At 44.4% G+C, this 11175-nt stretch overlaps 1 non-coding gene across 1 annotated transcript; it reads right to left on the minus strand.

The window, feature by feature from the left end:
- Nucleotides 1-11008: 11008 nt before the first annotated feature.
- Trnar-ucu lies at nucleotides 11009-11081 on the minus strand. Its single transcript has one exon. It is a non-coding gene; the product is annotated as a tRNA-Arg (tRNA).
- Between the last annotated feature and the right edge of the window lie 94 nt (nucleotides 11082-11175).

Consider the following 11175-nt stretch of genomic DNA (forward strand, 5'->3'; position numbering starts at 1 on the left):
TTCATATGGTTCACCAGATCAGCAAAACTGCTAATTTCCAAAGCCACTTGGTATCTGATAAAAGTGGTTCGTGATGGTTTTTCTCGGTAAGAAATATATCAATTTCATTCCTGAGCTGAAAGAAGCGCGAAATAACCTTTCCACGGCTAAGCCATCGGACTGCAGTATATGTCAAGTCAATAAGCTCGGAATCACATTTATCAGTACTCACTGGAAAATTGGTTCAATTGGCGCATTTCTGCACAATTCTTTCACGGGCCGGATAAAATCATATCGCGGGCCGCATGTGGCCCGCGGGCCGTAGTTTTGAGACCCTTGCTATAGACCAAAGTGGTCATTATATTTACCATCCGCTTTGCTAAATCTCTGCAGACTGCCAACAGAGTGTAACTGTGTGTACGGTGAAGGTGTTCCTGTACTTACTGAAGCATCACGCCATGAAGAAGTGTGGGAGAGTTAGTGTATATCTCCGTCATTCTTGACCCCGGCACTAGATGGGAGCTGAGTTGTTAGATTCACGCTCCTACCGCTTTGTCCCAGGGGAAATGGCACCGCCCTAGAGGCGGTCTGAATGTTATGGAGAACATACAAATTTCTTGTCCCTGTCGGGAATTAAACCCCCGCCATCTGGTTCGTACCCCGTCGCTATCGCGGTTCTTGTTCGACATAACTGTCACAGTAAACAGCGTTTTCCCCTCCCCTAAGCAGCATTAACCGGTTCGTCTTTACAGCGGCGACGTCATGTTTCCTGTGAGGTACGAACAGAATTTGTATATATTATTCAGAAGAATTTCCGTCCTTAAATGATTAAACAAGTCCACATCCTGGAACTGTGGGTTCTAATCCATCCACATGGCACCACGTGTTACTCTGTCTCTGTCGCGTAGCCAGCGGCTGACAGACAACTCAATCGTCCAGGAGGTATCAGGCGACACGTCATGAACGGGAAAACACAGGCCTCGGACTTCCAAGTGAGTTCCAAGAATTCTTCAAGTAGTAAACGCGCATTCTAGGGAATCACCGGAATAACTGTTGTCTAGGATGTGACTCAGTGTAGTCTGGTAGAACTGTACCAAAGTTTCGGAGCAGCCTGCTGCTTTTAATCTTCCTACGAACCGTTCGTACCTATCTACCACATTTTGCCGCGTCACGTCCTAGAAAACAGCAATTATCACTAACACGAATTAAATGCATTACAGTTTAAATAATTAAATAGGACGTGTGGTGGAGTGGAGGTGTATCTCCATCATTCTTAACCTCGGCACTAGATAAGAGGCGAGCAGTCAGCTTCACGCCTCTCGCCGATTACCCCAAGGATGTGGAGACTCCAGACTCGATGTGGACGTAATGGAAAAATAATATCTTGCCACTGCCGGAAATGGAACTCTGATTCCTCGGTCGTGCAGCCCGCAGCCTAATCGTTATACCGACTGAGCTATTCCTTGTTCCCATCACAGATTAATAAATATGTTTATTATGCTGCTTGTTCATTCGGGTGGGTCTGACGTCAAGGATGAGAACATCTCATAATATCTAAGGCTATTTCTTGTGTTCATCAAAGTTGCTAATATGCTTCGAAATGGGCGAAAGAAGGAAAAAACTGCTACCTGAATTCTGTGACCAAATTGTTCTGTGACATATTTTCCCCCTTGCTTTTAACAATGAAACTGGGGTCTGCGACATGTGACACAACGTACCGCTGTGTCAGATATCATGGATTATGATTTCTACATTGGAACAAGTCCTCCGGGAGGGACTTTTAGCCGTGGGTCCCGTGTGGTAGCTTTACGGCACGTAAAAGAACCTCATGTCACAAGGGGACCACTGAGCCAAATTCAGGACATTTCCCGCCCAACAGTAGTCTCTAACGCCTCTGGTAGATGGGGGAAGCATCGAGATACCGCTGAGTCAGTAGAGGCCGAACTCGCTGGCTGAGTCGGGACTGATGGCACGCACCAGTACCGGTAGGGAATAGAGACTGGTAGAATATCATAGGGGGACGCACAATGGACCAACAGTTGGTCTAAGTGCATGGGGAAACCCACCCTCTCCAATACAACACAATATTATATGAGATCAGCACTTATTATGAGTTCTGGCTTGCTCGCTGTTAATTCTTTGACAATGAGAGAAATGACACGACGTGTGAAAGACTATCTCATTCAACAGCCACGCATCTGAATTACATATTCGATCATATCAAAGAGACTGACCTCAATTTAATCCCTTCACTTTTGTCAAAGCTCTTTATACAATCTCCACGGCTTTGGTTTGCTGTAACCTTCATCTTATGCTTTCACATTTTAAAAATAATTTTCTACTAAACTTAGAGATTACTAAAAAAATCGGTTTAAAAACAATGCACGTGCTTTCTCATAAACGCTTGACGGATCATAGCCTTGTTATTTTCTCTTCTCCAAGTCATCCAGACCGGCTGTGGGGCCCACGCAACCTCCTATCCAATGAGTACCGTGGTGTTATTCCATGGGGGTAAAGCGGCCGGGGCGTGAAGCTGACCACTCACCTCCAACTAGTGCCGAGGTCAGGAAAACGTGGATCTATACATCCACCTCTCCGCCATGTGTCTTCACGTCGTAATGCTTAATTAGTTAAGCACAGGGACAACTTTACGTTGTTACCTCCTATATCTGGACTCCGTGTTCTGCCTCCACAGCCTGAGGACGCGCCTTGCCTTAACGACAATGCACCCACTTAACGTGGCTTACTTTGTTCAGACATTTCGACACTGCAGGCCTATTTATAGACTCGCCACACTTATTCCGGGTGCATGCAGATTATTGGTAACCAAGTGCACGTGTTACAGCTTTGCCAGCTCATGCGGCCCCTGCTTGTGACGCAACAGCGTGGAAAACAAAACACAAGCATGCATCGTCATAAACCGCAACGTGTCACAAAAATAGCAGATTTTGAGAGCTAACTTTCTTGTCCACAAAACTTTCAACCTCCTCGAGCAGTGTTTGTCAAATTTTGTTATTATTATGTCGGACAACTTCAGGATCCATGAAGATCTCCAAATGAACATAGTGAAAATCGTAATAAGAAAGCGGAGTGGAGTGCGGGGGAAGTAAAGCTATCCCTGTAACAGGCCGTGGAGGCCCATAGGGTTATGAGACGTCGAGGCTTCCACATGTTCCAGACAATCGGCCCACAGATGGCGTTGAAGTCAGCCTCACGCGCCGGACGCCCTTTATCCCCAGGAAGATTCCTGGTACTCATTTCTGTTAGAGGCTGAGTCGATCCCAGGGCTATAGTGCGGCTGGAAGGATTAGGTCAATTGAAAAATCCAGTGACCTCATCGGGAATCGAACCCGCGACCTTCCAGCTTGTCGCATGGTGCTTCAACCGCGTGCCCCCTTCGGTAATATTATACAGTTATCAATAAAGAACTGATCGCCTCTGTGGTCTAGTGGTAAGAGTTCCTGGCTACAGATCCAGAGGTCCTGGGTTCGATTCCAGGCTCTTCCAGATTTTCTGAGAAGTAGTGGATCTGGAACGGGGTGAACTCAGTCTTGAGAGGATAATTGAGGAGCTATTTAAAGGAAATAGCGGCTCCGGTCTAGATAACCGAGATTAACGGCCGTGGGGAGCCGTTGCGCTGACCACGAGACACCCTCTATCCGCTAAAGTTGGCACTAACTTCGCCGACAAGGGGCAGTCACTCGGTCGGTATAGTTCGCTTGCGGACTAACGCCACGGAGTTTAGCTTTTATCGATTAAGAATTTGCTCTTCTCTCATTCTGAATTAATTTCCGGTTCTACGTTCATCGTGTCGAACCACTGATCAAATGGTGTGCGCCTGAAACAACATTTTTTAAACACCCGGTATAATAAATGATGGACTAGAAGCGATTTGGAAGGCAGCGGTTATGGCCTAATGAAGGTACTGTATTTGCTGGGGGGGGGGGNAGCTGTGTATGCTCCCCTGGAAATACACTGGCTACCCAGCGGGGTTCTTATTAGCAAACAGGGATGTTGAAATACCTTAATGTTGCGGTCTCGTTGGAGTGGTCTCCGTTTATGATTGGTTGCTCCTGCCCTGGAACCTTCTGACCCCTGAGCTGTGCTCTGAAACACAAGAGTTTCCTGCTAGTTACTAGCAGTCTCCCATGCAGCTTACTTTTTAAACACTTTAAAAGTTTTAAAATTCAAAATCTCTTCTACATCACTGATGTATGTATGCACACTGAATATTTCGACCAACATTGGTCATCTTCATGTGTCTTTAAAATTGCTGATGAGACCGCTGTGATTTCGTCTGTAATTTTAATTTTTTGGGATATGCCACGTCTATGCGCCCATGTGTCTGTGTCATGTATTAGTAGTTTTTTGTGAGACTGAGTCCACTTGGTACGTCGGCCACTAATTGGCATATTGTACCAGCCCCGGATGATAGATGATGAATGTGGAGCAGGCGGTGCAATGAGAATTGACAGAGGAAACCGAAGTACTAGGAGAAAACCTGGTCCAGTGACACTTTGTACACCACAAATCCCACATGACCTGACCTGGGCTCGAACACGGGCCGCCGCGTTGGGAAGCCAGCGACTAACCGCTTGAGCTATGGCGCGGCCAACATGTATTAGTATCTTGCATTAATATTTTGTTATGACATGTGTTGGTGTTTATATGTGAAGTGCTGTTATTGTGTCGTAAGTAGCTGTTATGAATGTCTGCTAAGCTGTGTTGTTTCTGTTTTATATAAGGCGTGCGTGCCCATAAGAGTTTCATTTCTTAACATTTCCAGATCCCATAACAAACTCGTATTACCGTTGGGATTAGCCGCCCAGTGTACATGCTTTGTTCTCCATACTAGTAAAGCTAAAGCTATCCCTGTAACAGGCCGTGAAGGCCCAGAGGGTTGTGAGATGTCTTGGCTCACACATTTTCTCTAGACAATCGGCTCACAGATGACGCTGAGGTTGTCAGCCTTACGAGCCGGCCGCCCATTACCTCCCGGAAGATTCCTGGTACTTATTTCTGTTAGGAGGCCCATACACGTACGAGTCTGGCTCGCGAGTGCGACTCGGCTCGGGTTCCAATGAGCCAAACTCGTCTGTGTGTGGGTCGCCACGCTCATACGTGTGTGGTGAATTTAATCCGAGCCGGCTCCTCGCCGAGCCGGACTCGTGAGTCAGACTCGTACGTGTATGGGCCGCTTTAGGAGCCGAGTCGACCCCAGGGCCATAGTGCGGCTGGAAGGATTAAGTAAATTGAAAAAAAATCCACCTCATCGAGACTCGAACTCATGGCCTATCGGTTTGTAGCATAGTGACTCAACAAACTACGCTACCGCTACCCAAGCCTATCTGTCTAAGATCCACTTTAATAATATCCTCCCACCTATATCTAGGTCTTCCTAGTGGTATTTTTCCTTCTGCCTTTCTCACAAAAATCCTATATGCATTCCTCTTCTCCTCCATTCGTGTTACATGCCATACCCATCTCATCCTCCTTGACCTGATCAGTCTAATTATACTCGGAGAAGAGCACAAGTTATGAAGCTCCTCATTATGCAATTTTCTCCAACCTTATTACTTTTTTTTTATTGCTAGTGGGGTGGGACTAAGTCCCTTGTACTGCGGCCACTTCTGGCCTATTGTACCAGCCCCAGATGATAGGTGAGGGTGATTGTGGAGCAATTGGTGGAATGAAGATTGGCGGGGGAAACCGAAGTACTCGGAGAAAACCTGCCCCAGCGCCACTTTGTCCACCACAAATCCTACTTGACCAGACCCTGGATCGAACCCGGGCCGCCGCGGTGGGAAGCCAGCGACTAACCACTTGAGCTATGGCGCGGCCCTTCCTTATCACTTAATAGTATACAAGGACGTTATTTAAAATAGACATGTTTTACGTGGTACTGATTATGGGTTCATTTCTTGAAATGAACAGCGTGAGGCCGATAGGAGACCTGTCTTAGGAAAAGTACTCTTTATTTTCCCGATTCCTGTGCGAGGAAAATCTTGAGAGTGGCTGCTCTAAATCATACCTCACTCGGTATACGGGTATTAAAACGGCGAGATATTTTGCAAAGTAATTTGAATTGAAACAGTGTTAAAGATCATTATGAAAATTTAATTACCATGGGAAATGATGATGGATCACCCGGCGACCGAGACTGCCTTATCGTCTCCATTCATCACACTTACTTATTTCTCACTCACCTTCAACCACCTGAGGCCATTACCGCCCTGCGCATACTGACAGGCTTAAAACCTGAAGTATTACGCTCTGTCCACAGAACGAACAGGACTGATTGTCCAATCAGGAGAGAGATATGAATTTGAACGGCCAATCGGGTAGACTGGTGAATGCTGACATGGAAGGAGATACACGCGTGGAAAAGATGAATAAGGCAAGAACGGAACTTTTCGAAACCTGTGATACGTATGCTCTGAGGTGAAAAAGTAGAGCCGAATTCAACATTTAAATTTATTCCTGTGTCTAATTAATTAAACACGATGGTGCGAAGACGTATGATGGAATGGAGGTATAGCTACGCCTGTTTTAACCTCGTCATTATATGGAGATGAGTGGTCAGCTTCCCTCTCGGACAGTATTAACCCTGGGGAAACAGCCCCCGTTACCGTTGAATCGGAGATTGGCTGGGACTCAAGAGCCTGTCTGGACGTTATGATGAAGAGAGAAATTTTCTGCCCCTACTGAAAATCGAACCCAGATTCTTCGGTCGTCCAACCAGTAGCTTATTACAAGAGATATTGGGTTTTCGGACTTTATCCATCGTCCTCGTTTTAAGATAACTAAGAAAAACACGAAGTTTCGGAAACTGGGTCTGTTTCCGTCCTCAGGTCCCGTGATTGAGGCTAGCTCTTTCTAAGAGACCCAACAGAATAAGTGTTTTCCTTCACCTGAGGACGGAAACAGATCCGGTTTCCGAAACGTCGTGTGTTTTTCTTAGTTATCTTAAAACCAGGACGATGGATAAAGTCCGAAAACCCAATATATCTGTGTGTTATACACCATCGTCAGAAGCCTATAGTAACTACAGTAGCCTATTAGCTATACAGACTCAGGTCTTCGGTCCGAAATTTTAGCCAGGAACCTTCTGAAACACTGTAGAGACATTCGTTTTCATACAAATAATATGTTTCTGGACACTGTCCATCATCCTGCTTTTGTTTAAAACACCGTAAAAAAAAGTAAAGTTCTCACTGTGCTTAACTAATTAAGTACTATGTCATGAAGGAGTACGGGGGAGTGGATGCATAGATCCACATTTTCTTAAAACTCGGCACTAGCTGGAGGTGAGTGGTCAGCCTCACGTCCCGACCGCTTTACTCCCGGCGAAAGAGCCCCCCCCCGTATCCATTGGCTAGGAGGTTGGGTGGACACCAAAGCAGGTCTGGACGATTTGTAGAAGAGAAAATTGTTGACCATACCGGGACTCGAACTCCGACCCCTTGGTCGTCCAGCCGGTAGGTGGTCGCTATACCGACTACGTTAAACCGGCTTCGCTTTAAAACACCTTACTCTTTTTATTTAGAACACAGCGTTTCGGAGACTGGATTCTGTCTCCGTCTTCAGGTGAAAACCTACTCAGTTGGGTCCAATCGATAGAGTTAGGCCCTATCTCCCGGTCCATCGTCACAGACTTTCAGATCTGATTCGATCTGAGCTCAATATGGAATATATTATGCCTATTTGCACCAAAATTAAATTTTGCAGACATTTTTTGTTGTAAACTCGATAAAATGGCAAAGGTGAAGTTGTCCCTGTACTAAACCGAACACCACATCGTGAATACATGCACTGGAATGGAGAAATGGCTCCACGCATTCTTAACTTCAGCACCAGATGAAAACAAATGGCCAGCTTCACGTCCCGGCCGCTTTATCACAGGGAAAGCGCCTTTCCGTGACCATTTGATGGCGGGATGAGGGGACAGTAAGAATTTTCGGAACTGTCATATGCAGATGGACAGACAGACAGGGCAATTGTACGTTTCTTTCCTGCTTCTCGTGAAGAGAACATGTACAGGCAGGTCTGTTGTTGATTCCTTGCCCAGACGAGCATATTTATGTCTGAAAATCTAATTATGTCCTTACATTACCTGTCACAATGAATGTAAATGTAAATTTCAGATTGTTACTACAAGAAAAACTAGTACAGCTGCTTTTCTTATCTGTAAGTTAGGCATCCTGTTGTGAATATCTCTAATAAACATCATATCCGTCAAAACAACTTTGCTTTTCAAGTTGGTGTTTACTGAAACATTACCAAGCTACTTTTTTTCGGTCATCGATCATCATCAGGCGTTTCTCAATAAACATAATTACAAACTATACATGCAAGTATATATCCCGACGAAGTCACTGGACTTTTCAATTGACCTAATCCTTCCAGCCGCACTATGGCCCAGGGATCGATTCAGCCTGTAACAGAAATGCGTACCAGGAATCTTCTTGGGGGTAAAGGGCGGTCGGCGCGTAAGGCTGACAACCTTACCGCTATCTGTGAGCCGATTGTCTAGAAAATGTGGGAGCCTCGACGTCTCACAGCTCTATTGGCCTCCATGGCCCGTTACAGGATAGTTTTTTTACATATAAAAATACTCAGTGTTTTATATATATGAAATATTTATCGTCAATTTGTAAAATAATATTATAATTAGTATAGCTGCATTTGTAAGACGCCATCAGCTTATAGGATTATCTTCTAGGAACTGTCAGAGTGGGATGTTTGCCATGAATGACCTTAATTATGCATTGTTTACGTACAGATCAAGTCAATCGGCCGCTTATCGCGTGACGTAAGTCTATGTAACATACGTAGGTAAGTCAATAAGTAAGTTACAAATGGATATAGAACTGATTTGAAAAATGCTTTTATTTCACAACATAATCTCCCTGTACATTGAGGCACTTGTCCCATTGTCTCACAAGCCCCTGAAAACCAGTAGCATAAAATTCTTTGGGCTGCTGTCGGAACCAGGCGGTGACTTCCCTTTCTACAGCTTCATCGCCGGGAAAATGTTCAGCCGAAAGACGGTGTTTGAGAAGGCCGAACAAATGCAACTCGCATGACAGGTTAGGTTCTCACGAAGTCTGTGCACGATGGGTGCCGCGCATGCAGACCCCACAACACAAAATGCAGAGAATGGGTCTGGCATTACAGCATCTCAATTGCTACCACGATGGACACGATATGCTAGCCCGAATTGTCACAGGTGATGAGTCTTGCTCCAAGCGACTTCCATTTGTTCGGCCCTCTTAAACATCTTTCGGCTGAACATTTTCCCGACGATGAAGCTGTATAAAGGGAAGTCACCGCCTGGTTCCGGCGGCAGCCCGAAGAATTTTATGCTGCTGGTTTTCACGGGCTTGTGAAACGATGGGACAAGTGCCTAACTTACTTACTGATTTACCCTCAGATCACTGTAGGTCAGGGTGCAAGGGCCAAGAAAGCCCACCCCTTATACATTCATTCATACCCTCGTATTTATGCGCGTTTCAAACCTTGCATAGCACTTTTTGAAGACTGACTAAAAGTCAAAGTCATGTTACGACCGACGGTCAGTAGGCCAGTCTGTCTTGGTGTTAAGTCCCATCTGGGGCCGAAGATCAGATTTCTGTTACTTCCAGATAGTTGCGGGTTTGTTGACGTGGGGCGCAATCTCTAATGAGAGGACGGGTCTGCTGTTTACAATTGCTTTTGGCCCTGACCTGCGCAGTCATTTTCTGGTCCGAATCTCACGGGACTCATGGCCATATTTTATTTACTGTCTCAATTTCGAGACTCCCGGAACCTGGAGAGCCAGATCGGGTGGCCCAGTCATACTCCCAGGAACTGCGTTTCCATTTCGCTTCCTCCTACGACTCGCAAGGCTACGGTGGAGGTATTTGAACCCGCCCCCACATGGACTAAGAGCGATTGAATTTCTTGTAATATATAAGAATTCAGTTCGTACCTCAGAGGAAATATTATGTCTCCGCTACAAAGACGAATGCTGTTACGGAAATAATCACTGTGGGCAGATTGCAGAGTATTAGCATCTTAAGAAAACAGGTGGTACATACAGTAACCACTGGGCTTTAAGGGGTTAAAATCGCTCCACTCATCCACCTGTTAGTCTTTTCGAATGAATCTTGAAATTGGATACTAGGAAGGTACAAGGTAAGTTAAAAATGTGTCGACATTATTCAACTTGGTTCAAATGGGAGTCCAATAATCAACACTTTATACGAAGTCCTGCAAGTTTTGCGTGTTTCTCGAGCTCAATTCATGAAATTCTTGAAAAAAAAACATTTCGCACAAAAAAGTTGTAGAGAAAAATGAAATACATTACTTTTGTCGTTTATTACCCGGACGCCTTACGGCTTCTGAGATAATTAAAGCCCTGTTACGATATTCGAACATTTATTGTATACCAAGAATCAAGAACGGCCTTCTGAACACGTGTAAGATAGCCGAACAATCAATAATACGTAGTTTCCTAAAACACGAGAAGACTACTGAAATCTCTTATAGTTGGTAATTAAATTAACTTTGCTCCCGCTGAATTTATAATTTTACATGTAGACTTACATAAATATATCTAACAAAAATATAATAACATACATTTTTGAGATTATCTGAATAAATACTTCACATATAAGAGCTTCTCCCTGACATGGACATTACCTTGCCATTTGTATTTCCTTCTGCCGAATGCGACTGTTAAGTGTACACTGAATACATTTAAAACGTTACTATCACTGTTCGAAGTTTGGTGCACAGTACTTTTTTTTCCAATTTTCATAAAAAATGGCATAAGCATCTTCAAGAATTCGAATATTAAGGTGAAATATTAGTAGTCGTGAAAAAACAAGTGTTGTGCAGAGGAATTTATTGACTTCGCTCAGAGTACATTCAACGCCTAAGTAAGGTAAAACTCTGAATTAAAATGCAAAAGATTCTGTTAAATGATTACTTTAATTTATACTGATATATTTATAAATCTGCAAGGAAAAATGAAAACAAAAAAAATCATCCCTGGTGGGGATCGAACCCACGACCTTTGGATTAGAAGTCCAACGCGCTATCCTCTGCGCCACAGGGACTGACGGATTTCGTTCTTCAACAATTTACTATTTTAAAGAACGATACCTGAAATATTGTTTTCATTATTTATATTGTCGTGATTTATTTGTGATA

This window comes from Cryptotermes secundus, unplaced genomic scaffold, assembly GCF_002891405.2.
Source record: "Cryptotermes secundus unplaced genomic scaffold, Csec_1.0 scaffold632, whole genome shotgun sequence".
In the NCBI taxonomy this organism is placed as follows: Eukaryota; Metazoa; Arthropoda; class Insecta; order Blattodea; family Kalotermitidae; genus Cryptotermes; species Cryptotermes secundus.